The sequence below is a fragment of the Rhipicephalus sanguineus genome, chromosome 6 (genome assembly GCF_013339695.2).
Source record: "Rhipicephalus sanguineus isolate Rsan-2018 chromosome 6, BIME_Rsan_1.4, whole genome shotgun sequence".
In the NCBI taxonomy this organism is placed as follows: Eukaryota; Metazoa; Arthropoda; class Arachnida; order Ixodida; family Ixodidae; genus Rhipicephalus; species Rhipicephalus sanguineus.
The window spans coordinates 144,385,897-144,409,134 of NC_051181.1; the positions used below are offsets into that span (position 1 = coordinate 144,385,897).

The following is a 23,238-nucleotide window of genomic DNA, read 5'->3' on the forward strand; positions in this document are numbered from 1 at the left end:
GAAACAATCTGTGTTCCGCGCTTGTAGTATGCAAAAGCATGCCTTTGAGATCTGTAAAAAGGTGGCTAGACTACGTGTATTTGTGGCAGGGACTCAGTGATGACCGTCGCCTCGGGAGTTAGCAAAATTTTCTCTAATATGCCAAGAACAAAAAGTATAGTTTGAAAACTAAATACAATGATTGATCAAATAGTGCAGACGCACCTAAACTTTTGTGCAAAGCCATAAATACATTTAATTTGCAATACGAAACATCCTGTATGATAACTACACTGCTGCCACCTATCTTTTCTTTTTAGTCGAGCCTGTTAGTCAGCAGTTGCAACAGGCCTCGTTGTACTACAGGTGCTTCACGCGAGCACATGTGCTCTTCCGTGACATATTACCGTGTTGATAGATATTGTGTGCGTTTTACTGTGTGCTTATCGTACTTCACATTCGTCGACTGGATATTTTGCGCGTTTCCGACCGTCCTCCCGCATTGATTGGTGGGTGATGATGCATCGTCGTTCGTCGCCACTCAGAACAGCCTCATCGGACGGGCAGCTTTGTCTCCGCGCTCAAAAGTGCTTTCTTGCTTCGTTTATCGATTACCCACGTTAATCGCGTGATTCAGTATCGAGTGTACCTCCAAGACAATCCACTTCCCAGTGTTGTGACAGCGGCGACCGCGGTTTTACAGGAGCGGAAGCGTGAGCCTTTTGACGAGCGACTGTGAAGAATGCAAAGCCAGTGCCAAACTTCGGTAAGTTGAAGAAAGTCGCTGAACTAAGTAACTTGGTTATTCATTGCGTAAGGACTGTTTGTGCAGGAACCGATAGCACGGGCGGCGTTGGCACAGCGAGGATGAGACGAGAGACCCGATAGACAGGTATGTTTGGTGCTTTGAGCGCACTTGCATTTACATCACCGTAAAAGCCGGTCGCCGATTGCGTTGATTACATGTTTGAAGTGCGCCGTTGCGGCTACGCGATCCTATCCTTCGATCATGCAAGCCTCGTGTCATTGCACTGTTATTCCTTGGATGTTTACTGTACGAGATCATCGCTTGAGAGTATTTCTACAATCCCTTGTCGCCGTGAAGAAGTGTCTGCCTTTAAAACATACGGGTCGTCCCTTAGCGTTTTCACGGTGGTGATACGAGAGAGTTGACCAAACTCGGTAATAATGTGCAAAAGTGTCACAACACTGCGCACGTAGATAGAAAAACACACAGCCCTGTCACGCACACGCGATGATGGATATGTTTTTGTGGTTGCGTTCCCGAGTCCTTTTGTCGGAAATCCATGTAATTGCTCCGTGGGTAGGATTTCAACGTAGCTGCATCATAAATGTTTTAAGGGAGCTCACTTTAGTAAAGGTATTTGAGTGAATTTCGTTATGTACTGGTACTAAGTGTACACTCCAACAACTGCGTGCTTAATTTGAAGAAGCACATGTTTATATGGAATAATGTTAGTAGAAAATATGTCAGTTCGATTAAGTTAAGCTAACTCATGCCACTCTTTGTGCAGTATTTGTGTTTGAGAAAAGTGCGTGAACTTCTTTTCTGCCATTATATATATTTTTCTTTGCTGCTTGAAGCACACCAGTTTCTCTATCACGAATAATTTAGACTGTGCTCATGTAGTGAGAATGTTGCTTGATTGTGGTTGGTTTAAGTCGTTGTATTTTCACGCTTTCTTTTTTACATCAGCATGGTACCGATATTGCCCTCTTACTTGTATGAGGACTCATAACCAAGGTGTAGTATTCAGTGATTTAGTATTTATTTAGCTTTGTAAAGTCAAGAATTAAAAGAAAGAGATCTAATTCTTATATATTCATATGTTTCCAGAAGTTCTCAGAAAGTTGCAGAATGTATTGGTTTTGTGAAGGGCTTACATAACTAAAAAATCAGATAGCTCAAGTGAACAAGACAAACTAAATGTGAATTCGCTTTAGAGTACCAAAAAAGGTGTTTTCCTAAATTGACGCAATACATATGTATGGCTCGTTCCCACCTTGCACCATGTGCTCATGTACCACGCAGTCTTTGCAAATGTTTTTGTCATGTGGATCACCCATATGCATGTTCTGGTCGTGCTTATTACGTACATGTGTGAATGTTGGACATGCAGTGCCACTCTTTCGATAGTTGGAAGAAGTGGCTAGTCCACTAATACCTGTTCTGATTGTGCCCTGATCCCTTCATTCAAGGATCAACTTTTTTAATTTATCAATATACACTTGCCTGAAGACATGTTTGGTACTCGCTATCTGTGTGTGGTAGGTTTGTTTTGTGTGAAAATAATCTTTTGTGGTATCTGTCATGTATGTATCAGCGATGACAGCTGTTCACGGCACCGACACAGAGGACATATTGCAGTGCAAGATAGGAGCGGTCTTCCTGCAAGCCCAGACAAGCCATATTGAGTGGTAGGAATCTCTTTTCGTCACTACAATGGGACAGTTTTGGCACGTAGCACATCTCGAGATATAGCATATACAGGCCCTTAGCTTAGGTGTGGGAAACCTATCTCCTGCACTTTAGTGCAGTGCATATTATTTAGTTTGTATCCGTTGAACATGGAACATGAAATAGTTTGTATTATTTAGTTTGTAATCCTTGAACATGGATTGACGCCAGAGCCAACGTTTTGACACTTCAAGTTGTCTTCATAAAGGGAGCAACTGGTGCTTCTTGACATTGCTGTCTTGTCGAAGGCAAGTCTACTTGTTGAAAAAGTTGGCTGAAGCGACATAACCTCTTTGAGGACGTTTTGTCTCTTCAAGCGTCCTCCATCTTCCACCGAACATCTGTTTTGTTTGGATTGCCATGAAACTGTGAGGGGAAATCTTACTTATAATGATGTTGTTATGTGTATTGTTGTGATGCTAGCTTTTACATTCAGAAGTTTCGAGGGCCATTGGAAAATAACATTGAGAAAGAAATGAAATCTGAAGCCACAATAGACAATGCGAGAAGTTTTGTAGCGCTGATATAGGTTTTCATGCTCCCCATTGGTTGCAGGTAGCATCTTGAAAAATCCTAAATTTTGTCAGTTTTTGGTGTAAATCACAGAAATGAAAAAGAAGACAGTGTCATAATTATGGAACTCTGTTTGCTAACTATGAAAATACAAGTATTGCATTATTCAAGAAATCAGTGGATTTCTAGTGATTTTTTTTTTTTTTTTTGCCATGTAGTTTGGAGCAGAGTGAGAAAACTTAAAAAAAATGTTATCAAGGGTTGACATCTGGCCTTCATGGTAAGACATATCCTTAGGTTTAGCATAGAGACCTGTGAAGATGGCACAAGAAGGAGAAACATGCACAGGTGCTAAATTTCAACAATTACTTATTTGCACGTGGATCACACTTATGCATTAACAAAAAGAAAACAAAAACTCAGGCATGGATAGGTACAGCTGCATCAAAGAAAAATAGTTCTTTCTTTGTTAAAGATAGTGATGGCACACTAACACAATCTCAGCTAACATTATTAATAGTTGCTGATTCAATGATCAATGTAGTAGTTTGTCAATGTGCCTATGCACAATGAAACTCTTATCAAAGTGTAAAGCAACCACATGTGCTCCAATGTGCAGCTGACAGTCATCGCTGCCTTTCTTTACGTTGTTTCAGCGTTCCCTGAGCTTTTATTTTTTTGAGGACACTACCTCATTTGCCCTACATAACGCTTACACATGATAGGGGTATCTTGTAAACGGCGCCTTCTTTGCAGGGCACGTAATGTGTCCTGTGATTCTTAATGCAGCCAGCCGTCCTGGTGAGTATCTGGGTTGCTGCTTTTGCTTAGCTTAGAATCATGATTTGAGGCCATGAGCACAATGCTGATGTTTACCCAAGCACCAACCGTTTTTATGTTGTCGGATATCCCGTGCAAATATAGCTTAGTGGCAAAAATTCGTCGTCCATCAAGATTAGTCTTTTTTTTTTCTTGCCTGGCAAATGCAAGGTGGTTTTCTGAGTAGGCCTTCTGCAACCGGTACAAAGAGGGGCAGGATATCCTGCTGGCATCCGGTGAGTTCTTGCAATGACGGCTCATCCAAAAGAAATGGGAACAGGATTTTTTAGTGCAATATACAAGCACAGGGGTTTTAAGATATGAGGATGACTACCTCTTTATAGATTACCACAAATCTGTCGAATCTGAAGCCACTAACATCGTAACACTTGCACGTGATTACTTACACACAATGGTGCTTACTCTCGAGCATCGGGCGAGTATTGTACTATCAGGTTCTTGAATGTACGATTTAATATGCATAAAAACTGCATGCGCTAGTCATACGAACTGAGGGGGAAACAAGCCATTCTTACCTTTTAGTTCCTCCCACTCAATAATGGTAAAAAGGTGCATTGTCTGACGCTGCCTCGATAACGCCTTAAAAAATCCTGTTCCCATTTCTTGTGGACGAGCCTTAATTATATCCTGCTTGTGGATGCAAGCAGGATATCCTGCTCCCCTTGCTGTACCGGTTGCAGAAGCCCACTCAGAAAACCACCTTACAGTTGCCAGGCCAAAACAACGCCGAATCTTGATCGCCGAAATATGTTTCCGCATGCCACATCTGCCACAGGATATCCGACAACATAAACGGTGTTGCTGAGACAAACATCAGCGTTGTGATCCCGGCTTTAAATAAGCATACTAAACTATGCAAAAGCATCAACCCCGTTGCTCAAAGGAGGCTTGGCTGGAATACGAATGCAGGAACACGTTACATGCCTTTGCAAAGAAGGCATCATTTATCAGATACCCCTATTATGGGGTAAGATATCTAGGGAAATGGGCCATTGTCTCAAAGGAAGGCTCAGGGAACACTGCCAACAAGTAAAAAGAGGCAGCAGTTGCTGGTTAGCCACACAGTGATAATACTATACTGTACATTGGATGATTATGAATCAGCAATTATTCATTATCTTTGCCAAGATTGTGTTAGTGTGCCGTCACTATATTAAAAAGAAAGAATATTTTTCCCTGGGTGCAGCTGTGCCTGCACATGCCTGAATTTTTCTTTCCTTAAACTATAAATATGTACAGATCTGAGTCCAAATAAATTACTTGAAAGCTAGCACCTTTGTGTGTCCCTCCTCGTCCTGCCTTCACATGTCTCTGCGATAAACATTAAACGTTTCAATATTATGTGTAACCACACGTTCTTGCATAGATGACGTCGTCTACAGGCACTGACAAAAGCAAAGAAGGCAATGAAACATATATTCTACCGCTATGTTATGAAGTGATGCAACATTGATAATTGACTTTCATGCAAAGCTGTAGGGCACACTTTCACAGCGTATTCTATTGCTCTATTTTTCTATGTTGTGGGCCTTAATAGTCCCTGTTCTGACCTTACTGCTATGTACAGGTTTATGGTGTTTTTATAGGTTGTGGTGCAACCATGTTTTAAGCAATGTCGTGCAACATGGGAGTACCCATTTTTTTCTAACAAAGCATTGTTGTCAGATGATCGAGAAGCCTGAGAGTTTGATAATCTGAATTGGAGATAGCCTTGATTAGAAGGCATCGGATACTCATCATGTTTCATCACATTGTTTGGAACATTATCACACCACAATCTATAAAGATACCAGGAATCTGTGCATATTGCACAGTTCACGACACCAGGTTGAGGCCTACACAGAAAGAGAAGTGTAATGCACTGTGTAATGGTGCCTTGAATAGCCTTGTTTGACAGGGAACATTAATTGTCGAATGAATTCATACTATTGTGGAAGGGTGTACGTTTTAGCAATACTTGTAACTGGGCATTTTGGTACATACTCAGGAGGGAACAGGAGCGCGAGCTAATACACGGACAGCGCTCCTCTCTTCTTTCTGTGTCGGTGTCTTAGCTCGTGATCCTCTTTCCTCCTGGGTGTTCGTTTGATTACTCCATTTAGCTGTTTGCACATGCACTGTAGATGATGTTATCTCTGTGCGAACACTTGGGTTCAGATGATATTTTAAGCGTCTGCGTGATTTCTAAAAAAAAGTTAGTTGTGAGTTTAGCGCTGCTATGTGCTCTTTCCTTTAGTAGCTGTGATATCCTGTCAAGATGTTCAACAAGTACCGACGCACTCCAATGTGGATTCGGCTGTTTTTCTAAAAGACAAGTGATCAATTTCATAACTATGCAATATTTGCTAGCTAACATTCATAGAACTTTTGTCGCCTCTTCAAGGTACATAATGAATGTACCTTTAGCTATCGAATAATATCGAGTCACCAGGGGTAATAATACAAAATGCTTTGGCTTGCTTTCTCTAATGCCTTGTTTTCAAAATATTTGTAGAAATGACCCATAACTTGTACAGCATGCATATCGGTAAAATATATGTAGGTTCTTACAGAACCCACCATTTCATGATTCTTTTCACTAGAATTTAGCATTTCTCTAGCTGTATCACCAAGACTCAGCTCCACATTCCACTTTCCTATTCCTCAGATTCTGCACAAGCTGAGCATGAGCTACAAATTGTTCTGTGATAGTTTTGTTTAAAACAAAGGAGGTGGAATAGGCTCACTGATGCATGCAGCAGTAGAAGTTAAACCAAAAATCGACAGCCTGCCCCCAAGGAAACAAGACAAGGAAGATTCCACGAAGACAAGACTGAAGAGCTACCACTTTCAAGATTCAGCACCGAAGATTAAACTCTGACACATGTTAGCAGCAAGAAATCAATGTAACATGAACAGTAGTTTTTTTTTTTTTGTCCGCTACTCTGGGTTGGGGTCCCGTTCTCCTTCCCCTCCAAAATTTAACTTGGCTCTGCCCTGTTCATTTTTCTTTTCTCATTGGCATTGCCTGCTATATTATTATGGTGCAGGCCAGAGGTTTTATTCTTTTTTTTTCTTTTTCATACCTCACAATAAAGAAAGTCATGCATGGAGTACCATTTGAGTAGCGAAAGGACGTTATTATGAAATGTTACATCAAAGAAGCTAACAGAGCTAATTGGTCTGTCTATAATAGCTGTCCAATCTACGAAACCACAGCCCTCTGAAGTGATGTATGTTTTTGATCAAAGCAGCATGAAGCCAAGGCTATGTAGTTGGACATTGATACAGATGGATTATTCAGTTAAAATGGTAACAATTATACCACTGTTTTGGAAAAAAAAGGCATCAATCATAAATTGCAAGATCTGTTCACATGCTGCCCTAAGCTGTATGCTTCAGTGCCAAACTAATATTAACACTTTCACTTGCAGGTTTCAAATACAGCAACTGTACCACCACGACAGTGCAGCACAAGAGACCCTATCGTCAGTGCTGAGCCAGAAATTAAATAGAAAAGCGCTTTCTCCTGAAATCTTTCGTCTGGTCTTATTTCGTTTGTTTGTGATTGTAAAAGAGCGCTTTCATAGGAAATACAAAATTTAACTAACTAGCCCCATTTATTGTCCTACTGAAACTAAATAGCTTGACAATTTAGCGCTCGTTTACAAATGCATGTATCATAGACATGCAAGATTATTGATTGGCTTCGAAAGACTGTTACGTGTAAAGAACAATGGTGATCTAGTCATTGCTCGAAATGGTCTGCTGGCATTTATGTGACAATCCTCTAAAGCGTGCACACTTTCGTATTATTAACCACAAAAATATTTATTGACCTGTGTGCAGCAAACATGCTGTTGCTGGCATAAGGCCTAAGTCTGCAATATGGTGTTTAATGTCAACCTAATGCATATGTTCAGTTGCGTTTCACTAGACAACGGCCATTAGAAACTCACACGTCAGTACTCCATAGACTAACGCTAGACAATCGTCATCAGAAACTCTAACGTCATGACTCTATAGACTAACGGTGGCCAATTACTATTAGACTCGCATTAGGTGTGCATTAGAAAGCGCATTAGACTGGCATTAGACAGTGTAATGATTATGATGTCTAAAGACATTAGTCTGTTTATTAATACTCATTAAATTTTTTCATAAGGGCCTATATTCTTCGAAGCAAAACAAACGCAAGACACGATGATCATATTTAGTGGTCTTCTACTCGTACATATTTGACTGTTTTGTGAATGTCATGGTACATATACCCCGTTCTTATCTCTCGGTCGCCTGCGCAGGGCGATTGCCGTCTGCCGCGGTACACAAGAAGAGTAAGCAACGGCTGTTTGCTCCGCATTACACGCTTGCTACATGTCCAGACATGCCAGCAACGCGTGCGCGTAGTATGGGACACGCGTTTCTCCACCCATAGTTTTCGTCTGTAGTTGCTGGGTGCCAAGAGGAAAGCCCAGATGACCGGTGTTCGATGCCTTCTCGAAGGGCTCAATCACGGGGCCGCCGAAACACCGCAATCGAAACGCAACCTACTCGTCAAGAGGCGTGCCTCGGACCAGCGCGGGAGGACGGTCATCCGCGAATTTCCTGGTTTTGTCTTTCTCGCGAGTGGCGGTTTACAAACGCTCGAGTGACGCCCGAGTCCCCCAGTTGACGCACCATTTCTGGGTAGGAGGAGGGCGTGTTTGTGTCTCTGTGTGGCGTGCGTTCCGCGCGCAACGCACGCGTAGTGGCGGAAGGGTCTGTGTTGTAGAGCGAAGAACAAAATTGCGCGGTGAAAGTTGCTCAACTTTGTTTACGTAGGAGCATAACACCGGTTTCTAGCAAGCTGCCCGCATGTTCCGACAGTCCTATTCGATGGATACATACAGTTTGTATATGAATGGCACCGTGATAGTGGAATATCAATTATGTCTGGACTAAAGTTATGTCTCTATAGACATAAGATATCTCTGTACGTTTGACTACATCTTCATTTTAGCGCTAAAAGGACAAACACATAGGAGGCAACAGGACAAGAGCTACTCGCAGGTGCTTTATTGCAACGGCTTGCAATTAAATATATAGCACGGTGATGCGCAGACGAACCGAGTGCATATCTAGACAAGACCACTTATCAGGACATGTTGTATCAAAAGACCTTGTCTGGCTCTTACAAAGGCAGATGGACGTGTCGCTAACACAATCTGGGAAGAGTACTATATGAATAAAAAAAAGGAACTGATTGTGTTATATTGGATTCTTTGTGTCCTGTCCTGCTATGCAGTTTGTTAGATGATTACAGCGTTACGTTTGTGGTTTAAAATCTCCTCCCGGTTACAAAGTAAGGAGGACAGGATGGCTGCGTTGTGTCTCGACTATTTTGCCGTCGTAATGCAAGCGAGATGGAATGCTATGCAAGAAAACGCGTCGCAGTCACATTGCGACAAGTCTGCATTCGTGCGAACACTGCGAGCTCAAGATGTTGGGTCATCGTACGCCGCCTCGCTCGCGCGAGCATATATACGAATTCGTTTTGCATAAGAGACTCTCTTTTTGTTATTTCCACATAGCAGCGCTGTGTCGTTTTTCTTTTTTTTTTTTGCCACTTAGTTCGGTGCTCTTTACCTCATAGCACAGGGGTGAATTACAAAATGACGTCGGAGCAACCTTCTGGATGACTCGCGCGGTGACGGTTTTTACGGCTAAGAATTGCGAAGTTGTTTACAATGCGGATCCGTAGTGCATGGTGTAACGTGTTTGTGGTCACATAAGCCGCGTGACTGTAGTCACGATTTCCGTACGCCAAACGATAGGCGTCACATATTCCTCAACAATGTCTCTGACACGGTTAATAAACGCGCATCCCAAGCACTTTTCGTTTCCCACTGCAGTGAGTTTCTTGAGTCTCCGCATATTCACAGAGACCTCTTACACTAGAGCTGTTTGCTTTTGTAAAAGCAAATTCTAGCCAATCCTGATGAAGGACAATGTGCTTGCGAAGGGCGCTAGCCATGTCGAAGAACACTTATACGAGTAGAGCTTTGTCAAGGAGCCTGAATTTTCCAGCGGCATTTTGACAGGCAATGATTGACAGGACAGTTTTGTTGCATTCCAGCTGCTCATAAGTTCACGTCTGGCGATTGCGAGATATAATGATGAAAGGGCAGTGCGGTTTCTCTGTATGTGACTACTGCTTCCTGATACGACGGTAAGTAGGCTATTGTTTTATATTCACAACTCCTGAGCATACCTAATTGAAAGTTTCCATACCTCTCTACGTAAGAGCGAGTTGAGGAATCAGCTCTGAATTCACAAATATTTTTATTTGTAAGTGTTCTCTCATAATATGTTGAGCGTCAAAACTGCCTCTTATTACCTTCCACGAACCATTCTAGCGTGAGAGCCATTTTCGGGGATACGAGGTCAATATACTAGTTGTTGTTGTTAGGGTTGGGGGTTTGCGTCTCAAAACCACGATATGATTATGAGAGACGCCGCAGTGGAGGGCTCCGGAAATTTCGACCACCTGGGTTCTTTTTTTTTTTTTTCCGTGCACCTCAATCCAAGTACGCTGGCCTATAGTATTTTACCTCCATCGAAATGCGGCCGCCGCGGCCGGGATTCAATCCCACGACCTTCGTTCAGATTCAGTTTTAGCTTTCGCAACAGTCCGCTGTTCTAGAACGCAATGGATATGCGGCACCGGCAGGTCTTATCGTCGTTATCTACTATCCAGTTCTCTTTGCTCTTCTGTCCCGTGCATTCGCGTCTTTTCCTTTTTTTCTTCGCCCGTGAATCTACCTGTCTCTATCTCCCTTTTTTTTTCTTCTTTGCACGTTAGGTAGTCTGGCAGACTTCTTACCTTTCGCGGTGCATAGCAGTCGAAAGGCTGACATCAAAAATGAAACGAGAAGCACGCGCATGGCGAACTGCACGTGCTGCAAAGTTGGCAAACCAGGAAAGGTGGAGAAGAGAGGATGGCGAGGTCGCGACGCTCGAAATGAACGTATACAGCAGAAGCTGGACAAAGCAGCCGCTTCTTCCGCGCTGTCGACCGTTCTCTAAGCGGGTCAGGGGCTGTTCTACTACGCACGTGGCTGTTTAGACGGGACACAACGAGTCAGATAATGCACAACAGAAGCAGTATGGTATACAACCAGCGCAGCTATCGGCGCCGGGAGCTTTTTTCAGCCGACAAGCGGAAAACCGTTTTTACCGCGTGTCGAATAGGAGCCGCAGGACCCGATACCTCGGCCGCTGTTAACGGTGTCAGGCAGCTTGCACTGCGCTGTGCCGAGACATTTGCCTGTGTGTGTCACGCCGAAAAGCAGGAGGCGTAGTCAGAGAAGAAAAGAAAAGAAAGGCTTCCTTGGCTAGCTGCGAGCGATAGTCAATTTTAAAGGCGTTACAGGTGAAAGGTGGTGTCGTGACTGATACTGGTTTTGCTTATTTTTATTAATTATTGCACTGGTAGAAAGTCCAGGCGTCGCAGTGCCCTACTGTCCTAGATACATCTGTGTTTCTGGCGATCGCCCGTTTTTTTTGTGCGAAAGGACGCGTTGTGTGTCTCCAGTCTTCACGCTAACCCTTTATGAAGTTACGCAGACGTAGGAAAAAAAATCTTTCATGGGAGTAACGGTTCGCGCTATGTCAATAGATACAGAAGGCGAACGCATCCGGAGGCCTAAAGAAGTAGAGGGTGTGTCCAGATAACATCGAACACGAGGTCCCGGTCACCATTCCCGATTCTGATTAAATTTACTGTAGGTCTAGGCATTACACTCAGAACAATGGCTTCGCAGTTAGTTTTGCGCAAAAATTTTGTTCGCCTGAAAAAAAATATACAAATTTTGTTCGCAAAAAAACGCTTTTCCGCCAATTCGCGATTTCTCAATTTTGAGCGCACCTAGGGAAAAAACGGTGCACTTCTTCGTCACAATATTTATTCCCCTTAAAGAACAAATGAAATACAATTTAAGAGTCTATTATTTTCCTTGCTTGTCGAAGTACTTTTGAAGAAAAAAATCACAAACTTGGCAAATCGCACAAAATACCTGTATGACATTTGTTGGCACTTAACGGCCTTTAACTTGCACAGTGATGCATTGCTTCTCTCGTTTGTCCTCTGAGCGTAGTTTGGCGCGCAAGCGGGGCTCATCCGCAGTCGAAGCGGCACTCATGTAATGTGAGTGCCCGCAGCATCGAGCGGCCGCTGCTGCGGGTTTGTCAAGCGGCTGATCCCAAGACAAAGCTTGCTGAACCATGACACCTGGCTGCGCATTTGTTGGTGTGGAGCTGCTGATTTTTTATTATGTCACGTACAAGTATTTTTAGCAACTTATATCCGAGTTTCAGCCCATAACGAATGACGCGGCCGCTAGGCTGGCATGGTCACATTTGACGCACTATAACTTGTTAGCAACCAAAATAATACGTTTTTTTCTGCACAATAGTAGATGACGTCCTTGACTTCAATCAGAGGGATTTTTAAAAAAATTAAAAATGGCCTTTTTGAGAAAATCATTTTCAAAGTTCGCCGTTTTTGGTAAATCACATACGTTTCAGCCCAATTATCAAGTAAAACGGAGCGCGACAAAACCACGCAAATTATTTTAAAAGAGAGCGAAAGTATGAAAGTTAATATGTACCGATTTTTATTATCCTCACTTTAACTTCCTTGCCGCAATAAATTCCTGAAATACAGGTATATTGTGCGATTTGCCAAGTTTGTGATTTTTTTCTTCAAAAGTGCTTCGACAAGCAAGGAAAATAAGACTCATAAGATTGTATTTCACTTGTTCTTTAAGGGGAATAAATATTATGGCCCAAGAAGTGCGCCGTTTTTTCCCTAGGCGCGCTCAAAATTCAGAAATCGCGAAATTGGCGGAAAAGTGTTTTTTGCGGCCAAAATTTGTATATTTTTTTTCAGGCGAACAAAATTTTTTTTCGCAAAACTAACTGCGAAACCATTGTTATGGGTGTAACGCCTAGACCTACAGTAAATTTCATCAGAATCGGGAATGGTGACCGGGACCTCGTGTTCGATCTGATCTGGACACACCCAAGAAAGCCGAGGCGTATATTTTTTCAGGAAAAGGGGGGGGGGGGGGGGGGAGGCGAGGCGCGGCGAGGCGAGGCGTTCAACCGTCCTTTATGTATGTTCGTGCGTGTGTTTGCATATGTGCGTCTATATATACACATGCAAAATTCAAACTTTTCTGGGGAGAGAGGTGGGGGGAGGGAGTTGACACCTCCCGCCCTCCACTCCCCTTCGGCTACGCCAATGAATGGTATACTAGTTGGTCGCGTGGGCCTGACGTGACCTCTCTAACGTTCCTTGGTGTACCAAACGAGTAGACGTCTTTGTCTGACGTTCCTTTCTTAACGTTTACATTCTCTCTCCTAATTAAAACTTCTATCTTTATATATGCCTGCGCCTTTAATCTGAAACACGATGGCCGCGCCCCCTGGCATCGTCGACCCCCCATATCTCTCTCCCCCGCTCGAAGCGAAGACGCTAACGACGTTTCTCACTGCTACACAACATATACCACACGCTCCTTTAAGTTCACGGTGCACCCACGCTACCGCTGCTGTCACGGCTAGTTGGGTCTCGTCGGTCGACCTCCTGACTTCTTTTGTTCCGCTCCGTCGAGGAGCCGTCTCATTAGCGCGTGGTTTTTTTTTTTTTCTTCGTGTGCGTGCGCCGAGGCTGTTTGTAGTGCGTAGATGCGGTGTGTATGCCCGCATACTCGCCTTTGTTTTCGCGCACAATGCATCTTCCCGCGACGCCACCGGCGCGCGTGCGAATCGCCATGTCGCGTTATTCACTCGCTTGTCGGGGGCTCAGTGAGCATTTGATAAAGGAGCGCGCGTGCAAGTGTGGGGAAGGGGGGGGGGGGGTGTTGTGTTGAAGTCGAAGAGTAGGGACACGCGAGTGCTGTAGACTCGTGAAGCGGAAGTCAAGTCTACTCCGATTTCAACGGGAAACTGGAGCGAGCTGATCATGCCGGTGACTTCGTGTGCTTGCTTTCGTGATGATTACCGCAGATGTCGGCCTTTATTGCCAGTTTTTCCTTTCAGTCAGTTGCGGCTACGTTTTTGTTGTAAACAGTCTATCTTGCCTAATCATATTAAAGGGAAGGACCGGAAGGAGGAATTCATCTCACGACGTTAGTAAAATGTGTAAGACATTGAAATTTCAGGCCCATGAGAAATGAAACGGAGTAGTTGCGTGCCCTAGATGAGAATTTATTCAGTAGCCTTGTTCAGTCAGTGTAGAGCGAGTGAACACGCAGCGGAATTTATCGAGCATGCTTCAACGCACACCGCCTTTGTTCAACTATTATATCAAATTGAGTCGCGGATTTTTTGAAATGCATCGAAGCCGCATCGCCAATGACATTATGTGTCGCCGGGCTCTCTTGTACAAGTTGTGTATATATGCGGCTGATGCACGTCTGAAAAAAAAAAAGTAGTAGTCTGGAAGCCACTATGTTCGAGTATAGACCGTAAAGTGGGTACCTTCTGATCATTATGTTGAAGTACGCTGCAGAGAAAAGATGCACAGGAGTCGCGGAAGCGACTGGACTGCCTCAGACCAAAAATCAAGTGTCTGCAATGCGGTGTGTAAAAGTTTACAAAGAGCCATGGTGCTCTTAAGAACTGAAGAGAGCGAACACCACTGCACTGCGTAATCTTTGTGACCTTTGAATGCCGGTAGTTTTACGAAGGCCTCTGTATGCGAAGCGACAACAGGTTCAGTCTCGCATGCGAAGTGGCCTCGAAACATAAAAAAAACGTTCCGGCAGCTACACTTGAAGTCACTATACAAATCTGCGAATAATGTCTTCGCGTGAATATGTAATTTGAGTTAGTGTTCGTGCTTGCGTTGTGAGAGCAACGATAGCGTGCATACAGTGCGTCAAATATTTCAGACCGCACGCCACATCAAGTTTTGTCACGTCGAATGCGCATCCGCGATCCTAACATTGGGAAAATAACTTCTCTGAAAGCGTTCTTTTTTTTTTTTTGAAAGCAAGCAGGACCGAAGACGACGTTCGTTTTGTAAAAATCATCGATTCTCTCTCACAACGTACAACATACCAGAACATCCAGAGAAATCTAGCGTATATCCACTAAGTCCGTTAATTTCAGTCGTGTAATTGCCTGCCTTGTAGGCAATTACACGACTGTCTGTTTCTTTATTAATTAACGCTGAAAATGCAACATTTCCTGTTTTCGTGCAGCACGCGCTGCAGTGCTGGTATGGCGCTGCGTTTTTTTTCTTTTCCTTCAATTTCTAACGCGCGCCACGTTACGACATCAACGACAGGAAACAAATTTTCTCTGTTTTTGGCGCGTGCCAGGGATTCGGCGTAGGCGCTGGTGTGTGCAAGCGCGCCAGCAAACCGCCGCCACTTCCACGTAATTGTCACCGCGGGCGATTATTTAACGATGTGGGAAAGGCGGAATTGCTTACTAAAAGTGGCTACACGCAACTGTTGCTAAATACAGCTCGCGTCTCTGTTGCTGCCCGCCGATCTTATGGCGTATATATGCATAGTTCCAGATCTTTTTGTTCGCCTGTCCTGGTCAACTTATTAGAGTTATTGTAAAACATTGAAACTCATGGCACGTTTTGCTCTGATATTGAAACCTAGTGCGTGTACAGAAACTTAAAGCACTTGAAGGGCTTACTTTTTGGATGGGTTGAACTTAACTAAGTGAGACAAAATATTTATAGACAGATGAAGATTAGAAGTGATTACCAGTGGGTCAATAAAAATGGAAGCCTCAACATTTATAGATCCGGGCCCGTACTCGCAATAACGTCCTACGCAAAAAATTTTCGTAAGGGAACATTTCAGCCAATCACGATGTGGGAAATACCATTTGCGAAGCCGGCTCCAATGGGAAAATGAACTTACGAAAGACAAGTTTTGTTAATTCGGCCCCCGACGTTTTGACAACGGGGTTTTTGACAAAGGCCTGTAAATTGTGACTCGAGGAGCATATAAAGAATTAAACTAATTGTAATCAACAATAACACTCATTTAAGCTCTATTAAGCAATGTTATGGTGCACAAATGAGCACAATATACACATAATCAAAAAACCATTAGCTAATACACGCCACAAACGCGACATGCATGTATATTGCAGTGACTATCAAATTGTCGTTGCTGTCAAACACACCAGAAAGCTAGAAATGCATCAATACCTTTAAAAGCAACAGGCCAATGACAAGCAGCGAAGTAATGATCAGCGTGAAATATTATGCCCGCTAATCGGCGTCATTTAATCTCAAACAAGGTTTCGTGTATCGTCGTCGGAATCTTTTTACATCTTGAATAACTTTAATCCGCGCAGGCGTTGACTTGCACCAAGCGGGAAAAGTGATGTTTCTTCACCCTTTTTTTTTTTTTGTTCATGAATTATACTGCGTGTTTCAAGGCGCGCTTTAGCAAACAGCAGCTCATGTATGAAAAGTCACTGATACATTTCAGCTGTAGCAATGTATGGCGACGCATGCACGAAGCTACAAACTTGAAACATATTCTTTTAAGTTCGCACTTTAAAATTGTTGTTTGTGTGTTTTTTTAACTGTCTGGAACAGTACAAGAAACAGTGCTTGTGTGTCTTTGTTATAGATCCGCGCTTGTTCGTAACATCACGTCATCTATGCATGACCAGGACATCTTGCTGTCACCAACACTTACAAAACAAAGAATTGCTGCGGTTAAATTGCTACAGTTGTACCTAAGATGAAGAACCTGCTGCGCTGATGCAACTGCTCAAATTTCGAAGAAAGAAGCATACGCTAAACGTTCACCGACCTTGGTCCAACTCCAATGAAAGGACTAGCCTTCAATGTTATCTGTTCCTTTCCTTATGCGATAAAAAAATTCTTGAACACGAGGTGTAGCTGAAGCCAACGTTTCTACAAGCGGCCTGTCTTCTTCAAGGTTGCAACAGTTGCAGCCTTGAAGATGTACCTTTTTATGTACAGTCAGCGACAGAAGTTTAGAGAGCACGAGACACAAGAACAAGCTTAATATTCCCGCGGCTTCGGCAGGCAGCCGTGAATTTAGATTTCAGGCCTGTTCTACAAACGCGCTAACAACATGTACTGCGCAATTTCTACCGAATACAGTCACGAATTGCGGGAAAATTCGAAGTTTTCTGAGGCCTACAGTGGGGTCTAAACTTTTAACACCAACTATACGTTCGTGCGTTTGTCTGTATGTGTACGTGTACATGCAAACTAAGAATTGCGAGAGGGGCGCTCGAAATCCCCCCACCGCCACCCACTCACCCTGTCTACGTCTATGCTTGAGTGGCAGCGTGCTGGTTAAGTGCGTGCTGACGCCGCTCATACAGCGCCAGTGCGCACTCTGTTCCAGCTCTTCGGTAATTTTTGTTGTTTCTGGAGAACGCTCAACCGGCTTCAGGTTTAAGGGCTAACGTATGTCTCGCAATATCTCATCTGTTATGACGGGTCACTCTTACTTTTTGCCAACATAAATAACATCTTTGTTTCTAAACTTTTGTTTTCAGCGCTGAATTGACAAGATATCAGCCACCTTTATTTATACCAACATATTTTGTCGTAGCCTGTATGCGCTAGTTTAGGTAGCGTAGGTATAATCAAGCAGAACATGCAATGGTAATGATCAAGTCTTACCTGGGGTGAGTTTGGTGATGTTTCCGCGAAGACAGTAAGTCCCTTCACGTGATTACACCTGAACAGGTAGCGATCGTTGCACAAAAAACTTGCGGATCACTTTTCACTGTTTCTCGTGGAATATAATTTGGCCAGAGTGGTGCAACGGCGATCTCGACGATGTAGATGATCCCGTTTGAGGGCGATGACGGACAACGTGCCGTTTACGATTGAAAACTTCACGGAAAATTTTAAAAAAAGTGAATGTGCGCTGTAGTCGGATCACTCTCAATTCAACCCCTTAGCACGCAGCTAAGTACGGGCTAGAGAGTGATCTTCCGCAAAGCGCCATGCGTGACGTAAACGGCGAAACAGCCATCATCTTTCAGTTCCCACGCACTTTCACACACAAAACTGAGCACATCCCCAGCTTACGTCATTCCCTCTTGGAAGCGATTAGTCCAACGAAAGGAAAACGCGGAAGCTTCTAACACAACGTCTTGTCAGCGTCAAAGTTTCGCTGCAACTGCGCCGCTCACAATCCAACGTCTTCGAGTTGCCGCCGAGGTACCGTATCCGCTTGGACTCCAAGGCTAGGATCAGCTCGCAAGACTTCCGAATTTCCGGTGGCTCTGCTAGTCTTGGTGGTAGTCGTCGTGGTCGGTGACTTCAGTTAGACGCCTAACTCATATACCACCTGTCACCCAACTCCAGCAAGTATCCTCCACTGATGTCCCGATGTCTAACGACGGTCCACAGAGACTGCAAAGAGAACGTCCGAATTCGGCCAGGTGTTGTCTAGGGCCTGGGACGAACAGCTTCAAGTCGCACGGTCACCGTGTCACTTATCGGCGGGCATCGACGACCGACGACCAAGGAGCACGTCGGAAGAATAACTGCCGCGGCGGTAGCCGACTCATCAGACGTCGCGCGCTCGCCTCGAGCGCCGCATGGCTGTTTTTCAGCGATGGGAGAGAAGACGCGCGCTGATAGCGAGGAGGACACGACGCTACACACCTGGCGGCGGCCAAGAAGAAGAAGAGCCGGCTGAGGAGTCGACGCCGAAGGAGCCGGTCCGCGGCGGCGTGCCTTGCGTTTCTCTTGGGCAGCGCGAGCGGTGCCCGGCGCTACCTGGCGCGAACCGCCAAGAGGCGGCGCCAGCGCCAAGAGGCACGTGTGCCCGCCGGCTTCAGTAGCGCTCGCTTGCTTAGCGTGCCAGCTTCTGTGAGGAATGGCTTCCTTGTGGGACGATAGCGCACCTTCTTGGTCGGAACCGTCTCTGATAGTGGGTACCGTGCTCGCGAAGAGCAATGGGGCGGTGAGCGATAGGCGTGAGGTCAAGTTTGAAGACGTCTGTTGATACGATGCTCGCGCTCCGGACCATTGGTCTTCCAGCGGAAGTGAGTGGCTGGGATACCCAGGTGGGAGGAGGGTGATGAACCGCTGAGGCTTTTCTGAGCGTGCCATGAGATGCCAGGAGGACACCCATCTGGGAAACAGGGGCTGAATTCACTTTATTTAGGAAGTGCCCTCTGCCACTGACAAGCCGCCTTCGCTCCCGCGTCGTGATTGGCTTAAATTTTTACGTACGAGCAATTCTAGCGTGTCGTGTAACCAGGGGTTTTTGTTTTACTCCCACCCAATCGCAGCAAGTTCGATGACATAGCTTCTATGCCGGTATTGGAGCCAGACCGTCCCTCGTGTTGTGTTTCTATCCTCGAACGTTACGCCGATTTCGACTAACAACGTACACGTACAGCAGCGTGATGTTAAGAGATCAAATGCTGCAGTATATTTGCGCGAGGAGATGATATGGTAGTTTAGATTAACAAGTGCAGCTTGACACGCGGTTTGATAGGTAAAACATACATGTTCTCCATTCGAGTAACAGAATGGATATCAAGGAAAGTGGCACGCAAAATCTGTGCAGGCAAGGAGGAGTGTTTAGCGGAAGGTGTAGAGAGAGAGAGAGAGAGAGAGAGAGAGAGAGAGGTTTATTTACAGAACGGCAGAGAGGTCGTCCTGAGCGATAGTATGATCTAGCCTGCTACTCTACTCGGGGGGAGGGGAAAGGGGAGGAAAAAGAGCGATGAATGACGATGGTGAGTTAGGGAGGTCAGTATATACAGTCCCGTCAAGTTGGCGCACTGCTATAACCGCGTATTCAGTCCAGTGGCTTGTAGGAAAGCTGCGACCGCTCTTACGACCACAGTTGCACTGTTGGCGTCAGGCCAAGGGCCCAACAAAACCTCATCAGTTAATGGCCTCTTATGCAATCCTTCAGTACATGAAATCAATTTCTGTCGTTCACGGGCGTATGCTGGGCGGGTACAACATATGTGCTCAAGCGTTTCTGGCACTTCACAGTGATCGCAATTGGGACCGGTGTCACTGCAGCCGATGATATGTGTATAACGTCTTGTGAAGGCCACACCAAGACGAATCCGGTATAGGCTGGCTTATGAGTGATACGTTGAGGCGGGGCGGTTTAACAGAATACTTCGGCCGACCGGAAGCCTTAGTCCTGCAGGGGGTTTATATCGTCTTGTGATGGGGATGAGCGAAAATTAGGAGAGCTCCTATCTCGCTGCGAAGGACCAATTTGCTGTCGCAGAAAGCTAGTCTTTCAATCCAGCTCGACTTAATATTTTCCTTTTGGGTTCCTTTAAGAAGTTCAACCGCGAAACCATGTCCTAGGTTAATAAATCATCGACGTCGTTGCGTTATTCGAGGCACTAAAAAATGAATAAAAAAGCGGGACAGACCGTAAGAACGTGTTACTACGTGTGCGTGTTAAGAACACGAGGCGGCCAAATTCATTCATAGCACCTATTTTTACGGTGTTTCTCATAGCTCAAGAGTTGGTCTGAGAACCCCAGCTTAATTGATGGATGAATCAATCAGTGAATCACTGCTTGCATGTACGACCCGCTCAGATGGTGTGCGCAACTCATTTACCAAAGTGAATGCATGATACGTGGTATTTATATTGGATTTCGTGCTCTGCAGACCTTTCCTGCTCTGCAGCGCGTACAGAAGCAACTTCTGTACGCGCTTTTTTTTTCGTACGGATGGAGCTGGCTGTACAAACTGTCCACCGGTATTGACTGCACGGATGACGTGCGGGAAAAGGGCGTATGAATAAAATGGCGGCACTAAATAAAAGAAATGCCGACTTCAACTGATTGCGAAGCCAGCGCACTCTGATGAACGACAAGGCCAACCTTGAAAACTGCACCTGACATACGTCACGATCTTACGCACTCTCACTGATGCGTGTGCACAGGCGCTTAACAATTGTAGTTCTACTGTCATTAAAAAAAAACGCCACGTCTGCGCGGAACACGCAGCACAGTCACAGCGAAAGCTGGAACAGCGGCCTTTCTAGAGCCCTTTCTAAACTCTCTTGGGGCAACTAATACAAGTACACTTGCAAAGTACCCACTACGCCATAAATCATCGTAATTTTTGTGAAATAGGGAAGCACCCACTATGCCATTATTCGTCATTTTGGGGAGAAGTGAGGTACCCGCTACGCGTCTGTATGGCATTATGTGCACTTTGTTGATGCTGCATGTGGCTGACGATGAAGAATAATGGCTGAGCCTTTTGTAATGGGCGGGAAGCATTAACCGACCCACTCGTTACGCAATACGCATTGCGTGACGCCTGATTGTTATTTTACTCTTCTACCGCGCTATATTACATATGTTAACGTGATTCCTTGCCGGACATGACGCCTGTATAGGGGTCTTTTTTGCGAAAGAGTTTCAAGCACCGGTGTGGCTCTGTGGTAGAATACTGTACTGCCACGCAGGGGCGAAAATCCCATCTGACCCTGGATATTTTTTCCCATTTCCTTTTTTCTGATTTCACGCGATAGCGGTTACGGACACCGGCGGCGGCGGGCAACTAGGCTACCAAAATAGGCTGTTGTTGTGATCTCGTAACAGCTTTCGCTGTAAAAAAGAATAGAAGCGCACTGGAGGTGATCACTGGAGGTGATCACTGGAGCCGATCACGCAATCTGCCATCGCGATCCCCTCACGGTATTCCGTCATGGCGAGCTTGTATGACAATGGTTAATCTCACACAGCATCTTTACTTGTTGCATAACACTATTTCCAAAGCGTGACAAATACATTGCTACTTATAACGAGAAATAGTTAACTTATTGGTAACATTACTCCGTGCACGTGTTCAGCTGGAGGGTGCTTGACAAAATAAATTACTTGCCAACGCAAGCTATTCGTCTGCCAAAAAAAAAAAGATCTCCTATGATGCACCGCGTCACGGCGGCAGAAAACAATGTAGGAAATCAACTAAGTTAATTGTTTGATACGATATCAGTGCACACCGATTTTGTATACTACAATGCACACTGATACTGTAAATGCTCCAATAAACGTTTGCCATGCGGCGCTCTTCACGTCTTCCTTTTCCCTGCATTTAAGCTCATCTATGATAGCTCGATCTATGACACACTGAAGATAATATATACAGATGAGGAAGTTGTACAAATGAGGATGATATGTCGAGACGACAAAGTACTCAGTTATTTGTTGCGCTCACACTAGTTCAGTTCGATCGGCATGCCATCAGTCAGCGCTTCCTTGCTCACTGAGGTCAGCTGTGGAACAATGATCGGCAGCCGTGAGATGGCTCAAGTGATTCCAATTAGACTCAAGAATGTTTTGCAATGGGCAAAGCTGAAAGCGTTACTGGCACAATTAAACTATCAAATAAATTAACCACGGTGCACTTGTGTAACCATGGATGCCTTTCAGTATCGACTTCCAGCCTAAAACTTTATCAATATCAGTGAAAACAGTTAAAAAAAACCAAATCGCCACCTGAAGGAGAACTGCCTCCCCAATCAAGGCCATGCGAGACAGCTTGGTGCTGTGTTCCGTATGTCCATGCCAGTTTAATGTTCACTCGAGGAAATAACGTAGCATAAAAACACCGTGATACGGTGTTAGGAGCGTGCTGAAATTCGCGATAAGTTTACTAGAAGCAAATGTGTTGCTGCTGGTCGTCCAGTCATTGTGGAAATTATGAGTAGTGTCGAGCACGTATGTTGGCTCCTGTAGGCGCAGTGTGTATACGGCGTAATGTTGCATAGTCCTAATGACGCGTGCTATGCACACGATTTCATTATATTTTAAAGGTTAGACAAAGGTTTATTGTTAAAGTGCGTGCGGCTCCATTGCGTTTTCCTCTGCGGCTGAGGTGCAGTCCATGTTAGCCAGACATAGTTCGTTCGTTCTTTCATTTTTTTTTTTCAATATTTTCGTATGAGTTCGTTTCAGATCGACTTTCTGTTGTCACGCAGCGCTTGTCTCGTCTTCCTCCTCATGGTGTCTTGTTTCCTGCGGGTCGCATAAGGGAACAATGTAAGGCGTAGGAATGCAGTGGTATTGCACTTTGCGGGCACAACCACAGTCGACGAACTGCAACATGAGGGCGAGGCGTTTCGAATAACTGAGCAGTGTTGGTTTCCACCTGGAATATAACTTCAAAAAGAATGATAGAAACAACGATAAGTTCCGGATCCTATGAGTACAGCTAGTGTTCAAGCCTTATGTCAAGCCCTCTGTAACTTCCGCTTCGTAGGAACTGGACGCCCGTATAGAGGTATCCATTACAGTTGAGGGGACCCGTACACAATGTACGCGTAATCGCCATGACAGATTGTCCTGTTGTGTAAGTGGGGTGCCACTCACACGGAAGCCGCGTGGTACGAACCCCGAAAGGAGAGACAATGGCAGCAACCGACTAC

General features: G+C 44.7%; 2 protein-coding genes and 1 long non-coding RNA gene across 3 annotated transcripts in view; 2 read left to right on the forward strand and 1 right to left on the reverse strand.

Moving 5' to 3' along the window:
* LOC119396625 (uncharacterized) overlaps positions 1 to 18,420 on the reverse strand; it is a 296,945-nt gene extending 278,525 nt beyond the window's left edge. The window contains exon 1 of the mRNA XM_049417162.1: positions 17,478 to 18,420. The gene's annotated coding sequence lies outside the window, so the exon portion shown is untranslated. The remainder of the gene's footprint in view (positions 1 to 17,477) is intronic.
* Positions 1 to 23,238, forward strand: part of LOC119396626 (uncharacterized) — a 272,920-nt gene that overhangs the window by 193,757 nt on the left and 55,925 nt on the right.
* On the forward strand, positions 680 to 7,929 carry LOC119396631 (uncharacterized). The gene is made up of 3 exons (XR_007416637.1): positions 680 to 745; positions 2,325 to 2,418; positions 7,225 to 7,929. It is a non-coding gene; the product is annotated as an uncharacterized LOC119396631 (long non-coding RNA).